The sequence below is a fragment of the Gobio gobio genome, assembly GCF_949357685.1.
Source record: "Gobio gobio genome assembly, chromosome: 24".
Classification (NCBI taxonomy): domain Eukaryota; kingdom Metazoa; phylum Chordata; class Actinopteri; order Cypriniformes; family Gobionidae; genus Gobio; species Gobio gobio.
Genome location: NC_137120.1, coordinates 2,428,069 through 2,438,447, shown reverse-complemented (window position 1 = coordinate 2,438,447; position 10,379 = coordinate 2,428,069). Strand labels below are relative to the sequence as shown.

At 37.4% G+C, this 10,379-nt stretch overlaps 1 long non-coding RNA gene across 2 annotated transcripts; it reads right to left on the bottom strand.

Moving 5' to 3' along the window:
- Positions 1 to 1,904: 1,904 nt before the first annotated feature.
- LOC307120550 lies at positions 1,905 to 10,104 on the bottom strand. Of its 2 annotated transcripts, none has more exons than XR_013815809.1 (3): positions 10,024 to 10,104; positions 4,998 to 5,188; positions 1,905 to 4,516 (listed from the first exon to the last, which is right to left on the bottom strand). It is a non-coding gene; the product is annotated as an uncharacterized lncRNA (long non-coding RNA). The 2 variants fall into 2 exon arrangements; XR_013815810.1 differs by having other exon boundaries at positions 4,998 to 5,164.
- Positions 10,105 to 10,379: the final 275 nt, after the last annotated feature.

Sequence of the window (10,379 nt, the reverse complement as noted above, 5' to 3'; positions counted from 1 at the left end):
AGGCTTTAAAAGTATTGTTAGTTCATGTTAACTATTGTGTAGGATAGTGTTAATGGATACACAACCTTATTAAAGTGTTCCAGGTATCAAAGGGTTAGTTCACCTAAAAATGAAAATTAGCCCATAATTTACTCACCCTCAACTCATTCCAGGTGTATATGACATTCTTCTTTCAGACGGAAAGTGAATGATTTTATTCTTTCAGATGAATAAAATCGTCTGAATCGTCTGGCGGTCGGCCAAAAGTTTACTTGATAAAGTTTGAAATGTGGATATTTTTCTTACACAAACGCGTTGATTCGCTTCAGAAGGCCTTTATTAACACCCCAGAGCCGTGTGGAGCAGTTATATGACGGACAGATGCACTTTTTATGGACTTCAAAAACAGAGCAACTATGAATCCAATTCTAATGCTTGGATTAGCCTGGACTTTTGTAATATAACTCAGATTTTATTCGTCTGAAAGAAGAATGTCATACACACATAGGATGACTTGAGGGTGAGTAAATTATGGGCTAATTTTAATTTTTGGGTGAACTATGCCTTTAAACATACCATGCTTCCATGGCAAGACTAGAATTTAATTTCCCAACTAATCCTAAACAAACTTTTCTTCACGCAATAGTAAGAACAGACCTCTTTGTTCTCTGTATACGGATAATTTTCCTTATGATGATTCTGAAAGAAACCGCGCCGGGTGTCTACTGTTGCTATAGTAATGGACGCAACTTTAATGCATTAATAAATTGCGTGCTCTTATTTCAGTGTTATTATTGTTATTTCAGCAGTTTCCTGCGTACATTCAGTTGTACGTTATTAAGTTCGATTTCACTTATCATTTATCAGAACTGTGCGTATGCACATTTTAGACATACATTAAGTTCATGCCATAAATACGTGCCCTTGAATAAGCAGGGTTTTACTTCAGCTGCTCAGGTAATGTCAATGCCCATTTCTGTTCTACTTCAGTATTTTATTTAATATGAAGGTGATGTTTCCACGCAACAAAAGCATTTTATTTCAACATTGACCACGCAATGGCTTGTCAGCTTTATCCCTGGCTTGAGCGGTTTGACTAAGGACTGTCTTATTTATTTTCCCAAATCTTCATTTTCATCTCTCACAAGATTATAAACGCTTCTTCCTTTTGTTTGATTTTAATTAGGAGTATATTCACATCATTTACCGTGGTAAAGTAGAAAACGGTGTAGGACAGATACATTTTACTTCAAATTCTATTTAAAGTAAATTTAAATGGTCAAGTATTCTACTTTAACACAGTTTGTGCTTGTTATTAGACTTAAGGTAGACTTTCTCTCGCAGTGCATAATCAAACAAAGCCTAAAGTTCTTGACCCTGCGGAAGATAATTTCGCTCTTCACACCTTTTACTATAAGTGTCAGGAACATCAGGAGAAAACATGAAGATATTAGAAAAGAGATGCTCCCTTTCAGCGCAAAGCGGCATATGAGCGCCTCTGTGGGGAAATATAAATCCAATATTTTTTTAACTAATAATTAACTTTCTTATATTATTTATATTACCATTATTTACTGATATGTATTAAAATGTTTTACAGGCTGTAGTTAGTATGTTGTTTAACTGACGGAAGTACTAAAATAAACATGCATGTTTTATTTATATATATACGTGTGTGTATGTGTGTGTGTCTGCCCCCCAACCACCGTGCCACCACCAGTAGTTGGTCCATTACCACCGCAGAAGTGTTTATTTCACCAACACTTCTTAGCCTATGCATACTATCTTGCTTGATTTACGTTAGTTACACGGATTTACGCATTACGTAAGTTTTTCCTGCGTAAGGTACTACATTGCCATGATGTTCACGCGTGCACAAAACTACTACGATGGCACCTCAACGTTTTCATAAACAAAACATTTGTGATAATCTGTTGCCCAAATATTTTATTCAATGTAATGTTGAATTGCTTTGCTTGTTAAGATAATGTAAACCCATGATGCAAGAAAAACATAAAAGCATATTCATACATCTAAAAAACTTCTGGTAACACTTTTCAATAAAATCCATGCAAAAGTTAATATCAGATCATTTTATACTACAGTACAGGATGTACCGAATATTCATCAGTTTTATGTAAAACAGAAATACGACAAATTGAATATCAGATCCAAAAAATGTTTTTTTGAGTAGTTGTTTGATACATGAAAACGGTAACAATCTATCTTACAAGGAAACACAATGTAACTTTCCTCTTACTTGAAATGCGTTCCCACATTAAGTCCTTGAATTTGTGGGTACTGGACCTGGAAAGTCCTTCAATTTGAAGATAACCAAGGTGTGGGAACCCTGGAGATCAAACTTGGGCTGCTCAGAAATGTGTCAATGAGAGCAAAAGAACACTTGGACTTAAATCAGTGTGACCTTTTCCAATGTTACAAACCATCTTTGAAAAAATAAATATTTTAAATGTAATTTGATTGTTTAGTTTGGCTCACGTCCCATTTGTTTACATGGAGAGGGCGGGGTTTGTGAGCTATACTGGGACCAGACACTTGGTGGCGATCAGAATGCTTTGGCTTCACTTTTCAGGAGTTGTGCGGCACACCCGGCGAAAACGGTGACGTTGTGCGCATGCATATTACGTGTTCAGCCTATAGGCACGTAGTGCTTCTTTACAAAGTGACATCGCCAACTACTGGCCTGGCAGCAGAATACAGTCATTTTCACAGAGCCGTGTCTACGGGGATTGTTTGACAATGTTGTTGCCTGTACGTGCAAAAATGCAACGTTTTTATTTTTAGTACATCGTTGTCGTGTAAACAAATCAGAGCCGGCCCAAGGCACAAGCGAACTAAGCGGCCCACCAGGGGGCCCCCAAGAGCACATGAAATGACTTGTTGCTGCATGTTAACTTATGATGATTGAAATCGCAAAATGGCCTTAAACAATTACTAAATAAACTGCAAAATGTTAAGTTTTCAAATGTTAAGCATGGATTGATTCTGACAGCGCTGCACAACCTTGCGGTGCCATCGGCGGGACACTATTAGCGACAAATAAGTGCAAAAAAAATGGGTGCTGAAACGGTGCTACACGTCAGCTGGCCAGTAACCTTTTTTAGAGAACATGTGATGGTTTAGTGCGAATATCTTATCTGACTGGACGGAGTACAGCATAGCTTTCAGTTTCTGTTCACAGTAAATGCTTCTCTGCAAGTGCTATGTTTGAGTCACTCAAAATTATAATTTGGGAACGCAACATGTAGCAAACATCTTCCCAAATTCGTAATAAGAATAATTTATAAATCTGTTGTTGTCAAAATAACCACTAAGGTCTTTCTGCGTGTTTCCGCCAAAATAAAAACTATGTTTAACGTTTAAAAGAAATCAACATTTCTTGTTTTTAAAAGAAGTCTCTTCTACTCATTGTGAGTAGAATTGTGAGCATATTCAGCATAAGAGACTTTGTTTAAAAACATTTTTAAAAATCATACATATCCCAGTCTGAACTGTACTCTAAGAATTTGAATATTAAAGTGCAAATTAACACCTGAGCACTCTTGTGGGTTTGCTACTGTTACAATTACAAACTGTATAAGGGTAAAAACATGACAGGCAGACATGATGTAATCAACACAGCTACAACTAACAAAATTGATAATGGGTGTGCGAATTGACAAAAATCGATCGTATTGGGGCACTGAGGGGTCCCCAAATAAAATTCTGCTCAGGGCCTCTTAAAGGCTCGGGCCGGCCCTGAAACAAACCCTCATATTGAAGAGACTTTATTGCTCGACTGTATTATGGTGTCAGGTTTGGTGAAGCACTGAAAGTGCTGGATCTGAGGAGATGATCTACTTACTGTGATTGTTTTTTATATGACTGTGTAAAGAAGATAATTGAGTGAAAGTCTTCCCACACTGATCACATATAAATGGTTTCTCTCCAGTGTGGATCATCTCATGTGTTCTAAGATGTCCTGTCTGATTGAATCTTTGATCACAGTGTGAACACTTGTATGGTTTCTCTCCAGTGTGAATTCTCTGATGCCGTTTCAAATCTGCAGTTGTAATGAAACTTTTCCCACACTCATAGCACACATTAACTTTTTCACCAGTATGTATTTTCTGATGAACTTTTAAATTGTCCAGATAATAAAAACTCTTTCCACACAAAGAACATGAATGTGGTTTCTCCTTTGAATGACATTTCAGGTGTCTCTTCAGGCCTGAAGCCCACAAAAATGTTTTGCCACATTGATCACATCTGTGAGGTTTCTCTCCTGTGTGGATGACCATGTGTGTCTTAAGAGTTCCTCGCTCGACAAAACTCTTTCCACACTGATGACATGTGAACGGTTTCTCTCCAGTGTGGATCCTCATGTGAACCTTGAGATTTTTTTTGTGTGTGAAACTCTTTCCACATTGACGGCAGGTCAAACATTCCTCGTCTCTTTTCAGTGAGCAAGATTTTTCTTCAGTGTTGACATGATGTTTCTCCTCCTCTTCACTCTCCTCATTTTTCACCATCACATCTGAAATTAAAGTAATTTTTTTTTAAAAATGGGAATCTCACCAATCTACTTTGAGTGTAACTAAACAAGCCAATGCACATTAGCATGCAATGATTGCAGCAGCTTCTCTGTCTCACAGCGCGGGTATAAATGAGCAGCAGGCACTTGCATTTAATCAGGTTTTCGCTGAGGAGCCGAGCCGGTGACCCGGCACCCCAGCAGTGTACAGTGTGCAATTTTGAGCATGGCATGGTTGTTGGTTCCAGACGGGCCTGTCTGAGTATTTCAAAATCTGCTCAGTTACTGGGATTTTCACGCACAACCATTTCTAGGGTTTACAAAGAATGGTGTGAAAAGTGAAAAACATCCAGTATGCGGCAGTCCTGTGGGAGAAAATGCCTTGTTGATGCTAGAGGTCAGAGGAGAATGGGCCGACTGATTCAAGCTTTCTGCGGACTGAACTGCTTTCTATCAAAATGAAGGATCAGGAATAAACACTAACCTGATTGTTCTTCAGTGTGTTCTGGATCTCTCATGTTCTCACTGTCCTTAAATGAACTCTGTCTTTGCAGATTTCAGCTCTTCCTGATGGTCTGATGCTCGTCTTCACTTGTAGGCTGATGGGAATATTCCAGCATTTATTGGTGAATTGCAGTGGGAGGAGCTTCACTGAAGGAGGAGGGGCAGATCTGACTAAATCAAGAACAAATCACTGAGTTTGGTTATACCATTTCACACATCTATCAAATTTCATCTATCAAAGTGTTTTGTGTTTTCGAATATTCCCTTTCATGCAGCATGTAATATAGCTGTTTGTGAATGTAAAAGGTCAGTCTTACTTCTGTAACATTCATATGTAACAATGTATCAAATTTGCATAGTGCCCACAAACATCTATTTTGATTAGGCGGGGCATTATCACTGGTGGGGGCTTTTAAATCAATAATTGTAAACCGGAATTAAAATGTGCACAGCCGCTAACGGAGCATAACAGAGCGGAGCAAAGCAAAGCAAAGTTGAGCTTCCATAGGAATGAACTGAAAAATGCGCCAGTGGACACGCACCTTAAGTTTTCACAGTTTTCACCCGTTAGCAAAACAGAAACTACTGCGCTACTGTAAAAAAAGATAATCAATTGTACTATTTGTTTTATCAGATGGTGCCACAATGGTTAAGTGAAGGTTACTGTGAAGCAACATTTGCAACCTGAATGACCCACACTAAACATTTCAGTATAGTACATTTATTAGTTAATTAATAATATCACAATACAATTTTCATGCCATTAATTGTCTTTACTTTACTGACCTTCCACAAAAGCTGCGGCATGACTACAACACCGTCCTGACCCTTATACATGAACAACCCGCTGTCTGTAACTTACTTAACCTGTCAATGATGGGATACGTGTAGGCTCAGGCTCGGCTCAATGTCCGCTTTTAGATCGTTTCCGACAGATACTGATACGCCTCTGAGCTTTTCAAATTGCTCATCGCCTTACCATCAAAGGCTACTGAATCTAGAAAATAGCTAAAAATGCTACTATACGTGATACCAGGCCACTTCTTCACGTCATCTTCCCAACCAACTACCGCGGAGGGTAAAGGTACTGTTGTTTCACCCTTTTGAAAGTTTGTTGAGGTTGTGTTCCCAAATCGTTAGCAAATTTGGATAGCTTGAATGACTGTCAACTGTTGAATGTCAATAAGCTAGGTTTCCATCCACCAATTTTTATGCGCATTTTGGGATATCGCCTGGGTGAGAAATTAGCACCCACCACCAGTGATGCCGGGTACTTTTTCAAAGTGGCGGGTCACTATGCCTTGTAAACCAGCCACAGTGGTGGGTGGATTGAAAAACACATTTTAATTGGTTACTACTAAAACATTCCTTGTAACGGATTGGACAGCTTTTGTCAAAGAATGCTGTTGCTAGTAACAATAATGCACTTTTGTCAAGTAACTCATTTCATTGGTTTTCAGTGCTGAGCTGAGGTACAGACGAAAAGAAGATCTTGTTTAAAAAAATGTGGTGACATATCACCGGTATTAAGAGGAGTCACCATCTTACTCATGCTGCTCACTTTTCATAATCAACATATGACATTTAAAAAATATTATAGGCTAATATTTAAACATAGCCTAACTATGAAACTAAATAGGCTACGGTTTCTTTAACCCTCTGTCCGACGAAGATGCAGACGCGTTCTGATGGATTTTTTCCTTTATGACAGCGGAACATTACAGATAAGTGCAAGACATAATTATAAACTATAAACTGTCTACTTTTATTTAGCCAACAAAGGCCGTGAACTCAGGGAACGGATTATTTTGCATGCACTCCACTCCAAACACTGTCGTCATTTAAAAAATGTATTTTGTTTATTAAACGCAAAGTTTTTAATTTTAAAAGCATTTCTAAATTCAGTTCATATTTCCAACAAACGTAATTCCAAGCCAAAATAACGAAATGTTACCACCATGCATATTCAAACATCTAGCTCTTAATTTTAATTACAGCTGCACTATGTAACTTTTCCATCCACTAGAGGCCGCCTATTGAAAACAAAGGCGTAGTTTGATGATGCCAAGTTTGAGCGCAGAATCTTGGGACATGTGGTCTTCACCTCACAGCCGGTGGGAAAGAATCACGATAGGACTCGGGCTGTAGTATGAAGCAGAAGCTGGAGCGATTGTTAATAAGATGAACGCAACACAAGCCTCGCGAGCAGCGAGACCTTCATTATAGCATGGTCGCTGGCAGGACTTTTATTATGCCACAGTTGCCGGCGCCATTTCCACTTCTCCGATCATTTATCATATTAGACACATCTGAGTGTGTTAATGATGTTATGACGTTACTCTGTGCATTCTCTCGGCGGCTGCTATGACACTTGTTCACACTGCAGTGAGAGTAATGCAAAATAAAACCGGAAACCAAGGGAATGCGGATATGACGCCATCGACAGGCGACTCCCTCACACATCCCGGTTCCTTGGTTAAAATAGCAATTTTCTCACGATTTACAAATAGTTGGGAACGTTTGGGATATTGTAAGTACTCAACTGAACAAAATATATAACACTGGCCTGGTGGTTTTTGGATATTTTACTGAAAAAATGTTACATAGTGTAATGCTTTAATGCTTGAATAACAAGCCTTTGTCTCCTTCAATTAACAATAATGGCTAGTGCGGTGGATGGGATATACATAAACCTACCAACATACGTGGCATCATTTTAGGAATGACTTATCAAGTCTCATATCAAGTGTACTGCCATACAGCCAAGTGTTGGGCAGTAGCGAGATACAAGTTGCGACACTAGCTTAACTACATTTTTCAGTAGCTCAGTTACTTTTTAAACAGTGTAGGCTCACCGGTAAAACAAAGTTCACTCAAATCCCGCTCAGACATGAAATGTATCTGTACTGTAGCCTACGTTACCTGTTGTGGCCATTAAACAATGTATTTTGTTTCATATTTATGTTTAAATATTATAATGCTATTTTAAAATTTCATCTAGGCTATATTGATTATTAAAAGTGCAAAGATGCGCAATAAGTCAAAGACAGAGTGGGTCAGACATGATTTTGACCACTTCATTAAGTTTTGTTTTGTAGAAAGCCTTTCATTAAAGTGAATTTAGTTTGGTATGAATTGTATCTTAATTTTAATTGATGTTTCATCAACCAATTGCCTGGATTTAATAAATAAGAAGCAAATAGACAAATTATCATAAATAATCTCAAACTGAGCATATAGGCTACTTCTCACAGACATGAGAAATATGTGTATAGAAAGCTTGAAATGTCCTCTTTTAAACAATTACTAAACAATTCAAAACGAAAAGAAAGCAAAGTGCACTGTTCACATGAGCAGCTCATGACTGGCGGTTCTGTTCAGAATGTTGCGCTTCATCACTGCATGTGCTGTGAGTTTAACATGACAAGTATTTAATTTAAGTTGCATACATTTTGCTCTTGCACTGATGTTGAAAATTGTAGCCATGTTGCACTTTGACAGCCAGTTTGAGATATAGGCTATATTTGAGTATTGTGTGTATCAGATAGTTTACAAAATCAATTGATTCCGACAGTTTTTGCCATTGAAATGACTGGGGGAAAAAGTATCCCAATTAAAACCTGAATTCACCCCATATGCTAATGCACTTTCTTTTATACATTTGAATTCCGGAAAAAATGGCTGGTAAAAAATATAAGTGGCTGGTAAAAATGGGAATCCACCAGCCACTGTGGCAAAAAAGTTACGGAATGGAAACGCCAAGATGCTCATGAATTCTATAAATGCGCATAAAAAACATATGTGCTCATTTGAGTCGGATACATTTTCTATCCGATACGAAAACGTGCGCATAAACTACGATGGAAATGCATAAAGTCCCACTTGTTTACTTCGAACCGGAAGACGTAGGAAACTTGTGGATAGTCTGGGAATCTACGTCATTGCGCATTGCATTATGGGTAGTCGCTGCCATGTTTTAGGACACACTCAGGAGTGTACATTGATAACAAATTCGTATCACCAGAATAAATACTTACAGAATGATACTTTTTAAGAACTGCTTGCACTCACTTAGAATTAATGGACTAATATTTAATCGCACCACACACAAGACCACACATTGGTTTGTCTTTTGCAGTTTATTGTTTAATAGCCTAACTAAAAAGTCTGTATCTGATATATAAAATAATAAATAAATATTGCTTGATCTCAGCAGTGGATCATTTATTCAATCAACATATATCATATCGCCCTAATTCCTTAACGTTAAAGAATTAAGGGATAACAAGATTATGGCTCGGAATGCAGCTTTGAAATGATTTGTATACAAGTACAAGGTTCCTTCTGTAAATGAAGCATTTACAGATTTATTTCATACAATATTTATAGTGTGAGCACATACAAGCGGTTCAGAAATGATTAATCTGTAATATATCTGTTATAAATAATAAAATATATAAATACAAATTATAAAGACACATTTTGGTTAAGTGTTTATTTCCAAGTTTTACTTTCACTTTCTCTTGTTATTTCCAAGCTGACTGCAAAAGTGTAAAGAATTCAAAAACGTTAGGCTTTGAAAAAGTTTAAACCCCAAATTAACAGTCTGGTTTCTACAACTTTCACTTAAGAGCAAAAATCTGCCTTTAAATTTGCCTTTATTCACAGTATTTGCTGCTAGAAACAAATTGTTGGAGTCAGAATATATGCTCTTATATTACAATTATTACTCAAATGATACAGAAAAACAGCAGTAATATAAAGACAGACACTAATGACTTTATCAACCATTGTAATTTGTCTATATGAATCTAAATATGGTTATATTATTTCCTAACAACTACATTCATAACAACAAAGCGGTTCGCTAACATCTTATCGTTTTGTATGTGGATAGAAACAGGCAAACGAATCCTTCTTCTTTAAAAAACACACAAATGACACTGAACCCAATGAAAACATTTTAGAAATGACATCGTAAATGTTGTTAAAACAAACTGTCTTACCGCGAAATAGCGTGAACTGTTTACCTCAGAAGACCCGAGACTGGCCGAAGGAGAGCGCGCGACTGATGACGTCATCGCCGCGAGACAAGATCAACGGTAGATGGTCAAAAATGCGTCGTTGATAGTGATGGGAAGTTCAGATCATTTTACTGTCATGACTCGGATCTTTGAATCTCGTTCAGCAAAGTCATTTCGTTCATTTCAGCAGAATCTAATTAAAACGTTATATGCTACATTTTTCAACACATTTAGTAGGCTACTTTTGGAATAAAAAATAAACTATAAGCTAATGCAGCCATGGCCAAACTTTGAGAAATAAAGTATTAATTAAGTTTGCTTAAATTGCTTCAGTCTAT